This window comes from Camelus bactrianus, chromosome X, assembly GCF_048773025.1.
Source record: "Camelus bactrianus isolate YW-2024 breed Bactrian camel chromosome X, ASM4877302v1, whole genome shotgun sequence".
NCBI lineage: Eukaryota > Metazoa > Chordata > Mammalia > Artiodactyla > Camelidae > Camelus > Camelus bactrianus.
This window is the reverse complement of record NC_133575.1, coordinates 62,195,659-62,213,920: the sequence shown is the minus strand read 5'-3', so window position 1 is coordinate 62,213,920 and position 18,262 is coordinate 62,195,659. Positions and strand designations below refer to the sequence as shown.

At 40.2% G+C, this 18,262-nt stretch overlaps 1 long non-coding RNA gene across 1 annotated transcript in view; it reads left to right on the top strand.

Annotated features, from left to right (window-relative positions):
* LOC141576301 (uncharacterized) overlaps positions 1–17,615 on the top strand; it is a 36,531-nt gene extending 18,916 nt beyond the window's left edge. Inside the window, exons 2-4 of the long non-coding RNA XR_012504642.1 lie at positions 7,939–8,135; positions 9,658–9,716; positions 11,372–17,615. This is a non-coding gene — a long non-coding RNA (uncharacterized LOC141576301). The remainder of the gene's footprint in view (positions 1–7,938; positions 8,136–9,657; positions 9,717–11,371) is intronic.
* The last annotated feature ends 647 nt before the right edge of the window (positions 17,616–18,262 follow it).

The following is an 18,262-nucleotide window of genomic DNA, read 5'->3' as shown; positions in this document are numbered from 1 at the left end:
CTTAACCCTGAGGCTTCTCCTTTAGAGAGTGGGGTCTGATCTAGGCGGAAACCCCAAATGCCAGATGTCTTGTGGTGACAACTGTTGGCAGCCGATTGCTAAAGAACAGGGATGTGCGCATTTCAACTAAAAAGAGGGAGCCATGTGCTTAAGTGCAGTTCAAGATTCTAGGCAAGTCTTCAAGGCAGGAAGGATTCCTCTAAGGCCCATACCCTCTGCTTCTACAGTTTCTTTCTTGTGCTGCAATGCCATCTCCAGGCCCTCTTCTTCAGTGTATTAAGCCACTGGCAGATTTCCCTAACTTAAAAGTGGGTGCAAGATAAAAACTATCGATATATGCAACAACTTGGATGAATCTCAAGAGAATTATGCTGAGTGAAAAAAGTCATTCCCCAATGGTTGCATATACTATATGATTCCATTTATATAACACTCTTGAAATGACAAAATTATAAAGATAGAGAATAAAATAGTGGCTGCCAGTGTTTATAGAAGGAAGGGAGAGTGAGGCAGCTGCAAGGGCTGAGGGCAACATGAGGGATTCTTGTAGCAATGGAACTATTCAGCATCTTGACTGTGCTGGTGGATACACAAACCTACACAGGTGATAAAATAGCATAGAATGAAACACACACACACACACAAATAAATATAAGTAAAATTGGAGAAATCTGAAAAAGATGGGTGGATTATATCAATGTCAATATTCTGCTTATGATACTCTATTATAGTTTTACAAGATGTTACTGTTGGGGGAAGCCAGATAAAGTGTACAAGAGATCTCTTTGTGTTATTTCTTGGAACTATATGTGAATCTACAATTATCCCAAAATAAAAATTTTGATTTAAAAAAGTGGGCAATTTGTGGCAATGGCTGGACAACCTGTGTGTATACTGAAAAACATTGAATTGGACGCTTTAAATGGGTGAATTGCATGATATGGGAGGAATATCTCAATAAAGAGGTTAAAACAAAGTGGGTACAAGGATCTTCAAAGAAGCTGACTAAGGAATCCAAGTTCAATTCCTGGCCCATGAAAGATGAGCCTGACAGTGGAATTGTTATTTTGTTCAAGGGGACTATAAGCCTCTGCCTTCCCCAGACTTTCCTAGTCTCTCCCCTCACTCTGAGCCAATCCTGAATGGGGTAGTGGGGACATCTCGGCTGCCTCAGCCTACTGGTGACTGGAGTAAGCCACAAGAAAGACCCAAACACCTTGCAGCCCTCTCATCATAGTCTTTTATTATCCCCCACTGGGTGGCTCAGTTCATCTGCCTTGGCTTTGGCTCTCTGCTTGGACCAAGGCCCACTGGGTTGGAACCTTGATTCTCCACCTCGCTCTTGCCAAATTCCTCCCCTGGAGGCTGAATGCTTTTCCCTGTCCTCTCCTGCCAGTGGCTGAGGTTTAGCTGTGAACAGGCTCAATGCTACCATCAGTCTAGTTTGGAGGATTGCTGCCTGCTACCTAAGTTCTCTGGCTGTGATGGCAGGAGGGTGGGGAGTGGTGCTCCTGGGCCTGCCTGCCCTCTTGGACCCTGCATCCTGTACTTAATGGACCCCAGGGATCTACATGCCCTTTAGCCAGGTTGCATTGTCCTGTTCCATTGCTTCCTCCCTCAGGGCCCAGCCTAAGTGGTCAGAATTGTGACCCCTAGTTTTCGTCTCACCTGGTTCTAATGTCTTCCTTCTCCCACTGGGCTGGATTGTAGGCCTCACACTTAAACCCACTCAGGTGACAGTAAAGTGTAATCCTGTTATCTTGCCCACACTGCAAAGAACACATCCAGGAACTGTTGTTACTGACTGGGCCTGGTGGCCCTAGATGGGATTGTGATGCTAAAAGCAACACAGACAGAGGAGTGTAGAGCAGGTGGAGCTGCTTGGCCCAGCCTTCAGACCAGCACCTCTCTTTCCAAGGGAAGTCTCAGTGGAAAGCTACAAATCAGCTACAGTGATTTGGCAGGTCCAGTCCAGGGAAGAGACTCATGTCTGTGGTAGCTCCTTCTCTACAGAGAGCCTGATGCTCTGAATCCCATCCCAAGCATCCTGCAATTACACCTCTGGTCTCCATCATTTCTGACAGTGAGGCTGGGGTTTACCTTAGTTGGGCTTAAAGAGTTCTTTCTTTCTTTCTTCCTTCCTTCCTTTCTTCCTTTCTTTCTTCCTTTCTTCCTTTCTTTTTTCCTTTCTCTCAATTTTATTTTTTATTGAAGTATAGTAAGCAAATGGTCAGGCTGAAAGGATGGTCCAGAGACCACTAATGATGACCTACAGCAGATAGCTAGGCAAGATTGGCCAATAAGACTTGACAAATTTCTTACCGCTTATCAAGTTGCTCCAAGTGTGAGAGCAGGAGTCAGTCCTGCTGTATTATTAAGAGTACAAAAACTTAAGACTTTCATTCATCATCTATATCTACATTCGACTGTCACTTTTGCTGCCAATATTTCTGCTTCCCCACAATTTTCTGTTTCTCATTTGTTGTGGCTATGAAAACAGTAACACCCTTGTAAGGACTTTAGTAAATTGTCTCTGAGAAAGATTCTTTTATGAGTAAAATCTGCAAACTTCACTGTGTGGATGTTGACATCTATTTTGACTACCTGGAGGCCCTTTTTTCTTCTCCCTTATTTTTAAGAATTTCTTATTTTTATACAATTTTTAAACTTACATTTCCATTAATAATTATTATAAAATTATTGGCTATACAGCTATTTACAGTTTACAGTTATTTATAGTTATTACAGTTATAGTTATTACACTTACAGTTATTAAAAAATTATTGTCTATATTCCCCATGTTATACAATACATCCTTGAGCCTATCTTAAGCCCAATAGCTTGTACCTCCCAGTCCCCCACCCTTATATTGCCCTTTTCCCTTCCCCACTAGTAACCACTAGTTTGTTCTCTATATTTGTGTGTCTGCTTCTTTTTTCTTATATTCACTAGTTTGTTGTATTTTTCGGATTCCACATATAAGTGATATCATATGATATTTATCTTTCTCTATCTGACTTACTTCATTTAGCATGATAATCTCTTGTTCTATCTATGCTGCTGCAAATGGCATTATTATTTTTTATGGCTGAGTAGTATTCTTTTATATATATATATATATATATATATATATATATATATATATATATATATATATATATATATATATATATATATATATACCACATCTTATTTATGCAGTCATCTGTGGATGGAATTCTTACTTCTTTATTCTCTACTTTGTCCCAGATATATAAGGTTGCCAGAGAATAACCTCTGGATGAGTGAGGTATTAGTCAGTTGGGTTCTGGAGAGTGCGTCTCACCTTGCTTCAGCAGTTTTATTGTTGGCTTGTGCCCCTTTCTCCTCTGGGGCCAGTGAAGCCCATTTTGCTACAGGTCAAAGGTGGCAGTCAGGTTGTAGAGCTGTGGACATAGTCTTAGCCCAACTGTCTAAGTGGACCTGCCCTAAGGGGGTAGTCTCTAGGGGCATTGAGAAGAGGCTGTTTGTTTTGGTAGTAGATGTGAGTTAGGAAATGTGACATATTTCCTTTTGAATATAATGAGACCATTTGCTATAGATATTTTCCTGCTAAACTGTCTTTGCTCAAGTCCCCTGGGGAATGGCAGAGGGAACTAATATCTGAAATATAAATATATTTCAAATATTTATGAAATATTTTGGTCAAGCAGCATATAGGCTAGGCTGGCCCAGCAATTCCTTCAAGACAGTTGAAGCCTGAGGCCTGGGGAAAAAAGAGGGGCAGGTCCAAAGGAGTACGTGTGTGTGTGTGTGTGTGTGTGTGTGCGCGCACATGCACCCAAGATAGTGCAGAATGCAGGAAGGGAGACAGGAGAAAGGGAACCAACCTGACTATAACTGAGGACCCCAAAGTATCCTGGGATGGCATGTTGTTTTTTTTCAAACGTTCATTCAGCCATCCTTTCTTCCACATCTTTCCCTCAGATTCTTTCCTTCCTTTTCTCCCCCTTCTTCCTCTCCCTGTCTCCCTCCCCACCCTTTTCTCACTCCTTTACTTCCATCTCTCAAGGATAGCGAAGGACATCTGGACAGTGGCAGTAGCCCAATGCTGGAGCAGGATCTTTGAAAACAGGAGACTGTCATCTTGCTGCCCTTTTCCTCTACAATTCAGGATTTCTAATGCATCTATTCAGGCCTTGTTTGTCTCTCCTTTCTGTTCATTTTGGGAGGCTGAATGAAAGCACATGAACTACAACCTTCTCCTCTGATAACCCTGTTTCTCTGCATTTTTCCCTGACTCACTGGGGAGAATCACACATCTTTTTGGATGGAGCACTTGGCTGGAGGCAGAGGACCTGGCTCCTGTTCCCAAGCTCTATTCTATACTTTTGTTGTGACCTTGGGCAAGTTCCTGCCCTCTTTGGGGCCTTAGCTTCCCTTTCAAGAAATATGATAAATGGAAAGAAACACTTTTGGAGTCCATACTCAAAAGTGATGCTAATTAGAATACTTGGGATTCTAAGATCGTCCTTGCCCTTGCCCCACGCCTTCCTTCCTACCTCTCCTCCCAGGAAGCAGTTTGTTAACTGAAAAGCCACACCCAAGGGTATGGTCCGAGTAGAGGGACTGAGTTATTTTTCCCTTCTTAAAGTAAAAGATAGAATCACAAAGAGTTACCAAGCAAGAAGAGGGCAGGGGTAGGGTTCTGGAAGGGTAGGAATTTTGTGGATAAAGGCAGACAGTTATCCCTCTGACCTCTCCTAAGCCCTTCCACTCAAAGGTCCAGGATGAAGTGTTCGGATCACTGTTAAACCCAGATTTTGGCCTAGAAGCAGCCTGTTTCTGGGCAGTAGTTGGGGTAGGGAACTGTCAGTCTGAACAAAACGTGCCTGACTGTACTGTGTGGGGATTTGTGGGCCCAATGCCTCTTTCCTTATGACTAGGCACCTAGCAGCAGGGTTTTGGGTCTTTGGTTTGTCCAACTGTGAAAGAAGCAAGAATGGCAGTCTCCACGAAGGCCTGCAGCTGCCTTCCAAGGAATTTCAGTGTATCTGGGAGCACAGAGGCTGAGTCATATTTTGGGAGAGGATTGTGTTTTTATACCCGCAATAAAGGGTGTTGCCATAATATTAATCATTATTATGGTTAAAAACAAATAAACTCATCCCGCAGTTATGACAAATCTGTGTCTTGGCTCATTCTTGCTCCTGCATTGTCTTTCTTTGAGCTCCTGCCTTAGGGAACCAGAGTTTAACTCCATATGGCCAGAATAGGCTGCTCTCTTTCTAATATCATCATTAGGGATGCACGTAAAGTACCTAATTAAAAAGAAAAAAACTTCCATATCTATTTACTAAGACTTACAATTCCACTCTGTCAAATTTCAAATGCCTCATTAAGCCTCATTAGTTACTTCTATCTTAGTATTAATGGGCTTTTACTACTGTTCCTGAGAGAAGGTGATGAGCTGAAAGGAGAGACCATGAGGGTCCTGGACATTTGGCCAGGGAGAGATTGCCCTCAGGGAAAGAGAAGGACATAGAAAGGGGATGTTGGGCCACTGCAAAGAAATTACCAACCTGGGGGAAGGGTATAGCTCAGTGGCAGAGTATGTGCTTAGCATGCACGAGGTCATGGGTTCGATTCACCAGTACTTCTGTTAAATTTAAGAAAATTAAAAAATAAGTAAATAAACAAGCCTAGTTACTTTCATCCCGCCCCCCCCCCCCACCAAAAGAATCCACCAAACTGACAGTTTTCCCACCAACCTGACAGTTTTTCCATGAACTACTTGTAGACAGGTCACGGCTATTGCTGCAGGGAACCTGTGACTGTGGGTCTGGATGGTAAGGGGAGAGGGGCAGAAGGAAGATTCACTTAAGTGTGATGAGCCATTTTTCCAGCATGAGCCTCAGGCCCTGGCTCTAGAACAATAGACCTTGGCCTCAAAAAAGGAGAGAGCTAACTGCCTGCTTAGGTATTTAGGCAATTTTAGGCTGAGCCCCTGGGCACTGGGCAATTTCAGGCTTTGGCTGTAGGGCCTCTGGTTCCCACTGGGTTGAGAGATCTGACCCAGCTTGGGAACTGCTGGGTATCTGAGAGGAGGAGGAGACTGTGTGAGGACTTAGGCTTTAGTGAGAGACCTGAATGTTAGGGCAAAGTGTGCCCTTAGATATAGCCTGTTCTGTAAGGCTCGACCCTCAACTGGATTTTATCCAGTGACCCGGAAGTACATTTTACCTTTTTCTGGACCCCACCATATCCTGAACAAATTAAAAAAAAAAAGACTCACTGCTACCCTACATGTCTTTCACCCAGGCTTAGATGAAAGCTAGGGTGGAGAGTCCCCAGTTATGGTCTCAACAACCATCTTTCCTTCACTGTTCTACATCTGCCTTGTTGTGGGTGGCTAAAACGGCACCTCCTCAGAGACTTTCCCTCACTTTATTAGTTTGATAGCTCCTCTCACACCCAGACAAATTCTTTTTTTAAAGCTTTTGAACAGATTTACTCAAAACAGCTTTGCTCAAGACATATTGTCTTCATAGTACCTATTACTACCTCAAATCACCATTTGGTTATTTGGTTGTTTCTTGTCTCTCCCCATCCCCCTGTCCTATATATGCTTCATGAGAGCAGGTGCCAAGGTGTTTGGTCCCCCACTATATACCCAGAATCTGGCAGAATTGAGCAGGCCTCTTCTCTGTCTCCTGAATACAACATGCATGTGTTCACTTTGTACCTTTGCTCAAAGTATTTCCCATCCCTGGAATACATTCTTCCATGTCCATGCAATCCTTCTTGTCCTGCAATGCTGGACTCAAGTCCCGCCTTCTCCAGAAAGGCCTCCGTGATTGCCTCAGCCCACAGAGTGCTTTTTCTTCTCTGACTGCTATAGTTTTTTGGGGGAGGGAGGGTAATTAGGTTTATTTACTTATTTATTTTTAGAAGAGGTACTGGGGATTGAGCCCATGACCTTGTGCATACTAAGGATGTGCTCTACCACTTGAGCTATATCCTCTCCCTACCCCCCACTGCTATAGTCTTGACTGGTTCTGCTATGTATTTTGCTAATTCATTCTTTACTGTCATGTATTCCTTCCCAATTGTTTCCTTTGCATTTGTCTCAATTCTCCAAGTAGATTATGTTCACAATACTTTCTGCTTTTGATCAGGTTTAGCTCTTCTGTCTCACTTCAGAGTAAAAATGAGCTTGCATTTAGTGATATAGATGATGCAGCAGGACACAAGAAAGTTTCTCTTTGTCTGGTCCAAGGACCACAAGCAGCCCTTTTTAAATGCAGATTCCCAGATACTGCCTCCACAGGTTCAGAATATGTAGTCTGAGTTGGGACTATGGAATCTGTGTTTGAAAGAAGAGCCTTCTGATACACAAAGTTTGAGAGCTGGTGTTTTAGCCAGTGATCTTCATCCTGCCTCAGTTGCTAACCAGCTCTGTGACTTTGGGTGACTCATTTGTTCTCTCTGGGCTTTTATTTCCTGATTGCAGAATGAAGGGATTGGGCAATGTGACCTTTCAGTTCTAACAATCAGTGAGTTTATATTCTGTGAATCCCAGAAGGTAAATTCCTTGGCTTACATATCTTAAAATCTCAATTACAGCATATTGAAGTGTGGTACTTTAAATGTAGTTGGTGCTTAATAAAAACCGGTGAGTGAATGAATGGGGTGAGTGGCTGGGAGGCAGGTGAGGGGGACCCTGTGAAAATTCAGGGACAGTAGTGTAGTGGATCATGTTACGGGTCTGGGTTAGAATTCCAGTCTCTGCCAAGTCATGTGACCTTCCCAACTCTCCATTTCCTCATCTGTAAATTGGAGGTGTTAATAGTATCTACTGTATAGGGCTCTTGGAGGATGAAATGAGATAATGTCTACAAAAAGCTTAGCACAGTGTCTAGCACATAGTAAACACTTAATACCTTTGTTTTTAATTAGGTCATCCCAATGAGGAGCAAATGATTGATTTTCAAGGAGGCAGAACCAAATTTCAACCATATCCTTGACTCCTCAGGTCTCCCTTTTCCTACTGGCTCACACATTAAAGGGGCAGAAGAATCAATGTTTTGGGAACGCTATAAAGGCCCTGACAATGAGGTCAGGGCCTGGAAGCCTGGATGATCCGACAGCCAGAGGTATAAAGACTTGAGTTAGAACCTGGGAACAATGGGCTGGGATCTTAGGGCATGCTAGCCCTTATCTGTGGACTGGGAAAGCAAAGTGTCAAAGCATCATGAAGTTTGGCATCAGTAGTATGGAGAGAATATGGGTTTCAGAGTGAGACTATTTCGGTTCAAGTCTCAGTTTTTGCAGGAAGCCTTCCTTGACCTTGCTCTACTCCTGCCTCCATATCTGGGTCAGGTGCCCTTTCTCTTTGATCTCACAGAGCCTACTATTTACCTTATCACGGTATTTACTTCTGTTGTCACTACCTCCCAACTGTCATCCACAGTAGACTGAGCTCCTTGAGAGCGAGGACCATCTCTGTATGCTGGACAAAGAGCATATTGCCTGAGCGGAGGATATGTGCAGGAAATGCTTATAGAGCTCAGCTTAAGTGATGAGCTGATGTACTGTCGAAATTAGTCATTGATGAGCTTTAGGCAAGTCAATAAACCTCTTTAAGCCTTAAGAGGAGGATGGATAAATAATTTACCAGGGTTATTGTGAGGCCCCAGCACTTTGTAACCTGTAAGAGAATCATAGTTACTGACTTTCAGGCCTCTTTCCCGCTTCTTCCCTCTCAGCCCTGCTGACCTTTACCTAAACCTATTTAACCATCCCTTTAGGACTCTACTTTCTGTTCTCAAGGCTGTTTTACCACCAGATCTGGAAAAGGATTCCATGCTAATGTGTTAATGTGTGTTAGTTGGACAATATATTTACATTTCAGCAGGGAGCTTTCCCTGCTTCTGGAGGAATGAGTAATGGTGGATTCCAGGTGCTTGCTCAGGAGAGGGCTGGGTTTTGTTGTTGTTGTTAGAGGGCCTCTTAAGCCATTTCTCAAGCTGCCCTGGTAGGGGGTCACCTACATTTCCCCTGCACAGGGCTGGCTATTCAGCACACTGTGCATTTGCGTGCAGAAAATGCCCAATATGTCTAGGACCACTTTGGGGGCGTCTCTCTTGTGAGGCTCCCGAGAGCACAAAGAACCAATGTGTAGCAATTTACTTGCTCCTTTCCTGAGTTTTGAGTCACACTGACTCAAAAGGCCTGATGAGCTCCATTCCAGGCTTGGAGATCAGACCTGGGGCCTAGAAAAGCTATTAGTCTGGAAAGATTATTTCTGCTAATCCCCCTAAGCAGCTCCTGAGGCTTTTCACATGCTCATAGAATAGCCTGGGGCCTTTGCTGGGGTCCAGTGTTAAACTCCTTTGGAAAGAGGTGTAATTCCTGGTTAAAAGTTCCTCTGGTGCTATTAATGTTGAGCAGAAATAAGTTTTGTGCCTGAAATATCAATGCCAAGGATTTCATGTGTGTTGAGGACCAGAGGGTGAAGGTGAGGGGTTTACTGCTAAGGCTAGTTTGCAGGTCTGGGCAGGGCGAAGGGTGGGGGTTGGGGGGTTGTCTCTGTTTGGGTTGTGGGCATGAGTGTGTATTTTGAGTGTACATGCCCTGTATTCATGCTCTGAGAATTTGTCCTTTGGTTCTTTTCAGGATTCTCTAGTGCAAGAGTTTGCTATGAAAAGAAACTGTTCTTCCTTGCTGCCTTATATGTAAGTAAATTCATCGCCTAATGTTCCTAATTGTGTTGAGGTCTGAAAATACCCGAGGCATGATAGTTTGCCACTCTGGGTATCAGTGTTCTCCATTCAGAATATGGGGACCTTGGATAAATTTTGGGGAAGTGACCCAAGGGAGATTGGATCAGAGGACATGAATTTGCCAGGGGCTGATTGTCCTGTGGCTGGTAGGTTATAACAGGGCTTGCCTGCCATTTCTACCTATCTGCCTTTTGCCCACTTCTCCAGAGGAAGAGTGAAGGGGGAAAGAGCTGAATGTTGCCTCCCTTCAGTTGGAAAATGTTCCATTCCCCAGTATTTGTGAGGTCAATGGTCGCCAGTTTGCCTTACACTCCAGTCTCTGCCAGGAACGCTGATGAAGCCTCCACCCATATCTGTATTGGAATTGTACCCTTGCTCTATGGTAGACTCAGGTGGATCTAGTCTCTGAATGGGGCTGGCTTAATATGTAAATATGGATACTAATGTTTTTCATGGGCCAAGAGGTGACTGTCAGGTGGTTTGCTTTCAGTGCAGTGGGATTCTAGGTTAATTCCTTGTTGGGCCAAAGGCATCAGAACAGAGGCTCAGAGCTCTGTTGGCAACTGGGCTAGGGGTTGGGAGCAGCTAAGAGGGGCAGCATCTCCTGATGAGAGAAGAAGTTGCCAAGAGAGCATCTGAAGGCCAAATACAACATTCATACCCTATGTGACCTGAATAGAGTTTTAAAACATTTTAAATTGTTTCCCCCCATTTAAAAATTCAGAAACTTGAAAATAATAGGATCAGCTAACACCGGGCAAGTTGCCTGCCTAACAGTAATCAGTTATACTAAGTAGTGCTGCCACATTTGAGCAGGATTGCACTTTCCAGTTTGCCACAGTCCCCCATTTCCTTATTGGTTGCATTATACCCTGTTTATGTCTTTCACTTAGACTATCTGTGTGGCTCCTGTAGACCAGTTTGTGATCCCTGAACTTTCAACACTTATCATGTTGGGATAGGCCTTAGGGGGAGATTTAGCTGCAAGGAATGGGAGACCAGATGAGTAGCGGGGCCTGAAAATAATCAGAAAGCCCGAGAGAAGTAGCCAGAGGTCATGATTTGGCATCCTGTCAGGCAGAGGGTTCACAGCAAGACGGGGCCCAGAATCTAGCATCTTGTGAAGACCTCAGGCAGGAAACATTGAGGGAAGGAATATTCTGCAAGTTCCAGAACTGAACCAGACTGTTTGAGATCAAGTGACCCTGCCATAGTCCTACTTAACCTCTAAATGACTTCCCATTGTTCTTAGGATGAAGACAAACAGCCTTACCATGGTCAGCAAGATGCTGCACGGTTTGGCCTGACAATGTTGAACTTTATCTCAAACACCAGACTTTTAGAAATCTCTTAGACTCTTTTGTGTTCTGAGAAATGGCTAATTGCAAAGGACCAAATTATAAGACAAGACCCTCCTTCACCCTTTTTGCATGACTCAGATAAGATCCACCCCAAGTTTTCTCCCTCTTCTTTGATACATTCCTTATTCATGAACATTTTCCCTATTGCAATAGGCCTGAATAAAATCATCTCCTTAATTGTCTGTTGCTTTTTGTCTTTTATGGTTTTGGTGCCATGACTTGAATGGGATTGGACCTCACCTTCAGATCCATGTTTATCCGCTTACGTCATAAGGCCTCTCAGAGTTACTTATGCACCTCTTCTGACTGGTGATCTGGGCACCCAACATCGAGTCCAGCTCCAGATCCTGTGTTCCAGACTCTTGTCCACTGATAGCACTCTAAGGATTTGATTTTGATTGTTTTTGAATATTTGCTTAATTTCTGGTGCTGGCTTCTTTTGGTTTCATGGTCTGATCATTCAGTGATCTTTGTAAGTGGATTATAGCTCTTCCTTGACTTATGATGGGATTACATTATGATAAACTCACTGTAAGTTGAAAATACTGAAAGCAGAAATGCATTTAATACACCTAACCTATTGAACATCATAGCTTAGTCTCAGCTACCTTAAACGTGCTCAGAATACTTACAACTACTTTTGGACAAAATCATCTAACACATCTAAAAAGACTATTTGATAATAAAGTGTTGAATATCTCAAGTAATTTAGTGAATCCTGTACTGAAAGTGAAAAACAGAAGGGTTACAAGTGTATTGGTTCTTTACCCTCATGATTGCATTGATGAATGGGGGTGTGGTTTGCTGCTGCTACTCAGCATCCTGAAAATATTGTACTGCATATTGCTAACTTGAGTAAAGATCAAAAATCAAAATTTGAAGTATGGATTTTACTGATACATATTGCCTTCATACCATCATAAAGCCAAAAAATGGAACTTGATCCATCATAAGTTCAGGACCGTCCGTGATGGTTTATAGAGATGTTATCTCTGTTGGGTGAAAGATGAAGACTTTTCTGTCTATTTTGAGCTCAAATCGATGAAGAATTCTATGCCCATCAGGAAGAGAACAGCTATTTAATATGGATCAGTGAGTTTTGTAATCTGTGTTTACACTTGACCCAAGACTAAAATTTGAGAATTAAAGCTATAAGCTGTCTTTCTGTGTCTGAATGTGTCTCATATGTAATTTAGAAAGGCTTTTACCTTTTATTAATGTGTCTTATATGTAATTTAGAAAGGCCTTTACCTTTTTATTACGTGGTTATGTAATATTTTTCTACCTCTAGATGGTATTATTAAATTAGATTATGAAATCTCTTAAAGGAGCTCTATTCTGATTGGCTTAAAGATAAATGAGTGCTCATATAAACTGAATGTTCCTAGAATTCCCAGAAACTAAGGAATTGTATTGGATACTTTCAATATGCTAAACAAAATTATTCTTACAGAAACTAATTCAAATAGTCTAAGGATTCAAATTCCCATAATTTAGGTAAATCTAGCAAATGAGAGTAGTTTAATATTTTTGATTTAATGAAAACAGCTATGCCTTTTCTGATTTATCAGTGTTGAGTATGCTACAAGTATTCATTTTTAGTCTACTTGGGTATGTTCTTCTTAAATTTATACAAGTTTACTGGTCAAATAAGCTAGCATTGCTTCTACTAAGTGTTTAAAATTCTGAAAAAGTGTAAATTTGTGTTTAACCAAATCAAATCATTATTATGACAAACTCTATTTCAAGAGTAATTATGTTTTGTAGCATGTTAGCTTGAAGGTAATTTCCAAGATATTTTAAAACCTTGAACTGATAGTAACTTGAGTTGATTAATGGACATTCATTAGATACCTTAGATTATTTCTAAGATAGAATACTGAAATATTAATTACCAAGCATAATTTTAAGTTTGTATATCTTTGTTTTGTATTTTTACTTGCTACAGAGAGGCTATATATACTTGGATCTGTTAATAAATGTGTTCACTTTTGCCACTTTGAAAAGCTGTACTGTAAGTGTTGTATATGGATATAGAAAGTTGTAGGTTTGTGGAAAGGGAATTTATTTTGTTGAGTTCAAAGCTGGCTAAGGCTTGATGTGCTTGTTTATAAGATTTTCAAAAAGAGCTTTAGTATTAAATATCATACTGATGCAAAACTAGAATTGGATTTTCTCTCTGTTGAAACTTCAGATTTTTTTCTTGGACTATTGGTGTGCTCTGAATAAGAGGTTGTAAAAGATTATTCTTTAGTTTCTGTGTAATCTGCCTAGAAGACAAAGATTCTGTGTCTTGCTAGAATAACCTAGGGTTTATGTTGACTTTGTGATGTCCTTGATTACTTAAGAAAACAAAGTATTTCCCTTCTTAGGAAAGAGCTGTGGATCTTTTCAATCATATTGCCTCTTGTGTGTTACTTTTCAAATCTTTTATTGTCAAATTGGTCAAATAGGTGTCCAAGCACTGTTTTTTAGGAACCTATGATCCTGTCTTAATCAAGTGTTCAAATATCCTGACAACTTTTGATATATTGGCTTCTCAAAATCTAATCATAAATGATATATTATGCCTACAGTTGCCTTTCAGATTTCTCAGAGGACCCCTGGGCCAAAAAAAAAAAAAAAAAAAGGAATTTGTTTTTTTACCTTGTAAAATAGAATTGCTAGAGATAATTGGGTTTGTTCAATATATTACTATTGATAAGTTGCATGAGAAGAGTGGTTAAATCAGAGGAGATCCTCAGTCTTTCCTAGGTTAAAGTGGTATAGCTAAAATGTTATTAATATACATATTTCAGACATTGTATGCTATATGGGAAGTTCCTAGAGAACTAGCAATGCCCTTGCTGTCCATGAAATGTTCCTATTTGTCAGAGTCCTAGCGTTGCTTTGCTTGATAATAGAAATCAACAATATAGTATTACCAGTCATAATTTCAGTTTTTTAAAAAATGTTAATTTGGTTCCAACTTTGCTTATATTTTTGGGAGTATATTTTTTTATTGAAGTATAGTCAGTTTACAGTGTTGTATCAGTTTCTTGTGTACAGCATAATAGTTCAGTCATACATTTATATATCCTTTTCTATTATAGGTTACTATAAGATATTGAATATAGTTGCCTGGCAACTTTGCTTATTTAGTTTAAATCAAGCACCCTCTAAGTCAGGGGTTTTTAATTGGGGATTTCACATCACTTAGCTATGGAATTTATTAATATAAACATGTTTAGGACCTACTCTAGACTTGCAAAAATTCTTTACTTGGTATTCTTCATATATTCTTGGTATATTCTAACAATATGCTTAACATATTCATGCATATTATGTTAGTATTACTATGTTATATCTGAAGAATATTTTCTTTGTAAAGATTATGTTATCTGTTTTTATAAATCAGGTATAATATTCATTCTTTGAAAATTAGTATTAATCATTATGTTTATAGATATTTGCTTAAAACTTTTTTGGGGGATTGATTTTTATCGTCTTGTTTTGCATGCCACAGAAGCAGCCAAATTTCCTTGACAGTTATTTTATTTTTGCTCTATGGGAAGCAAACTAATGAACTCTCATCAGATCTTTCACTTTTGAAAATGATCAGTAGTAAGTTAACCACAGCTAATGTAAGTCTTTTGTCATCTACAGATAGCTTTTTTTAAAAAAATGTTTTGGGGGGAGGGTATAGCTCAAGTGGTAAAGCACATGCTTAGCATGAATGATCTCCTGAGTTCAATCCCCTGTACCTCCTCTAGAAATAAGTAAATAAATATACCTAATTACCTTCCTCCTCCCCTAAATAAATAAATAAATGTAAGTAAATAAGTAAATAGATTAATTAAAAAAAGTAGGGGAGGGTATAGCTCAAGTGGTAGAGTGCATGCTTAGCATGCACAAGGTCCTGGGTTTGATCCCCAGCACCTCCTCTAAAAGTAAATAAATAAATAAGTAAATAAGCCTAATTACCTCCCCCTCCAAAAGAAATTTTAAAAAATTTTAAAAATGTTTGAATTTGATGCTTCCCTGGAAGCATTTGCAATCAGCTACAGGCCAGAGTGCTTTACCCTCAACAAAGGACTATCTCAAAGTTCCTTTGAAAAGAACTATACCAGGTACTATTGGCTACAGGGTTCTGATGGCATCATTTAAACAACTTTGAGACCATACCAACGGACTGAGTTTGAATTTCCAGAACTCTAGTCAAGAAATAGATGGGCTTATGAGATCACTAATCCAAGACTATGTGGAACAAGAACTAATACATAGAATGGAATGAACTGATGAGGGATGATCGTGGATTTTGTTTGGAATATTACTAATGTTTTAATGTTCTCTTTCCCAGATATATAAGGAACCTCTTTTTATTTTGTTTTAAATTATATATAATTCATGACAATTTAGTAGATTATGCTCCTGTAAACAGAAATAAATATTTGTAGAGGGAGAGGGTATAGCTCAGTGGTAGAGCATGTGCCTAGCATGCATGAGGTCCTGGGTTCAATCCCTAGTACCTCTATTAAAATATAACAAATAAATAGACCTCCCTCACCAAAAAAGGTAATAATAATAAAAAAAATAATAAAAATGTTATTAAAAAAGAAGAAAAAAACTAGACAGAAAAATTTTTTCTTAAAGAAATAAATATCTGTAAACGATATCTTATTCCTCCTGTTTAATCCCTCCAGAATTCTGAAAATTTTATTGAGTATTTTAATTTTCATGACAATATGATTATTTGCATAGGCTCAGTAAGAATCTGTTGTCCTGGTTAACAGAAGATGATTGGAAACGTTTGTTATGCAACCAATGCCTTGCTTGGAATGCCGTATTTTAGAATGATGCTTATTGAATCAGATATGACCAGATGCTTTACAGGAACTCTGACTTTATGGAGCAAATGCTTACACAGCCCTGTTGGAAAAACTTGTCTGGATCCTGGTTTACAGGTTTCCCAGTCTTCCAGGTGAATAAGGAATGTCACTTCCTGGCAGGCCAGGAACCTTAGGATATTTTGGGGACCTTGTAAAGAGAAGAATTTGCTCAAATTTATAAGTACTAAAGTGAACTCTGGTGCAGAAGTTCTTTATTTGTCTTCCTAGACTCAGGGCTTTTAAAAGTCCAATCTGAGAGTCCTTATGAAAACTTCCAGCAAAGCCAGTTTAAGAAGGCCTAAATAGTAGCTTATTAGAGAGAATGACTGTGTAAATAATTAGATCAAATCTAATGAGACCAGCCTTACTTTGTGTGATCAAGAATAATCTCTCTGTGAGATTATCTTTCATCCAAAGGGAAGAGATGGTAGAGATACATTTTGTGTTTCAGTAGAAAACTATAGCACATCCTTCTGGGCTATCAATTCCTGGTCCTGTTTGCTGTCTTTGAGCTACTTTGCACCTTATAAATTGCAAGCAACTGATCAATATGCAAACTCTGTCCTGTCTGGTGGAAATTTAACTGACTTCTCCTCAACTATGGAAACCCAGTTTTGACACCCATCTGTAAACTGGACTGGATCCTATTACTTTCTCTAAATTATCAATCCTTACCAAATTTCAATTCTTTCAGTTTCCTTAAATATCTGACTACAACCCTCCAAGTTAACTTTCCAAATTTTCTTCCTCCCCTTGACTTGGAACACTGAGAACTAAAACCTGACAGCTTAGACTCCTATTGGAACTGCAGCTTGCCTTGCAGCTTGTCCTTTTATCCAAGATCTGAAACAGCTCTTCAAGCTAAAGCCTAGTGACTTGATACAAACTTGGAGGAATACATCGTTGCAGCAGGCCATGTGTGGGTCAGTTTTCTCCCTGGACAAGCCACTGCCTGGACCATTAAGGACATTGAATGAAATATTTGGGTCATGTACTTTATGAGAAGCAACAAAGATTGTGGGAAACATCACCAAGAGTAGCAACTTCCTAGCATCAAAAAACTCAACAAATGGTGCTACATAACTGAGATCTTCCTTCACTGATCTTTTGGAATCTACTGGACTGGCTACCCTAAGAGTTCAACTCCTGGCTCTTTACTTTTATACAGCCTTTTATATTAATATTTCTTTTTGTCCCATTTTACACATCTCTCTTAGGATTCCTAATCTTCAGGCATCTAAAACAACTGACCTTTGCCACCAATTCTCAACAGATGGTTCAATTTTGCAGAACAATGCTACTGAGACTCCTCAAGAGACTATTTCTCAGACCCTGCTTCATTCACCCCATTCAGGAGATTTATGGTTGCCTCTGAGTTGTTCAGGAATGAATGATATTTATTTTTTTTGGACAAAAGGGGAAACTGATGATGTTGAATTTTATCTGATCCCCATGCTCCTGGAAAACAATGATGGATAAGAACTCTTCCTCCTTTTAAGACCTACCTGTACCCTTCCTCAACGATGTTCCTTTTTTATAAAAACCTTGAGTTTCCTTCCTTTTATGAGATGTTCCTTGTTTATGATCCTATGTTTATGTCTATTGCAATAGCCTGAATAAAATCATTGCCTTAACTGTCCAGTGTACTTTGTCTTTTATAGGCCCCTACCTTTCTCTCCAGCTTTATCACTTATCTGTCTCATTCACAACACTCAAACCACACTGGTCTTTTTGTCCCTATAGCAGGCCTAAATTCTCTCCACTTTAGAGCCTGTGAACATGCTGTACCCTATACTGGAATTTTTTTTTTTTACCTCTTCCTCTCATCCAACTCAGCTCAAATGTTAGTTCCTCAAGTAGGTCAAGATGTTACCACCCTACCATTATTCTTTCTCATAGTACAGTTGATCTTCATTATTTGTGAGTTCTGTATTTGTGAATTAGCCTACATGACAGAATTTATTTCTAACCTCAAAATTAATACTCATGGTGGGGTTCTGGTTCAAGGTGGTGATGTAGGATGATCCTGGATTTACTTCCTGCTGTGGACACACTGAGTCTACAGCTACATATGAAACAATTGCTTCTTAAAATCCTAAAAGCTGGCTGAGTGATGACTACACATTGGGCAAATGAGAAGAAAACCACGTCAAAGTGGGTAGGAGAGGCTGGGACATGATCTTGCCTTAAACCTCACCTCTGGTGCAGTGACCTACAACTGAGAGGGAACTCAAAACCTGGAACTTCTCCTGAAGCAGTGAAGCGTTCA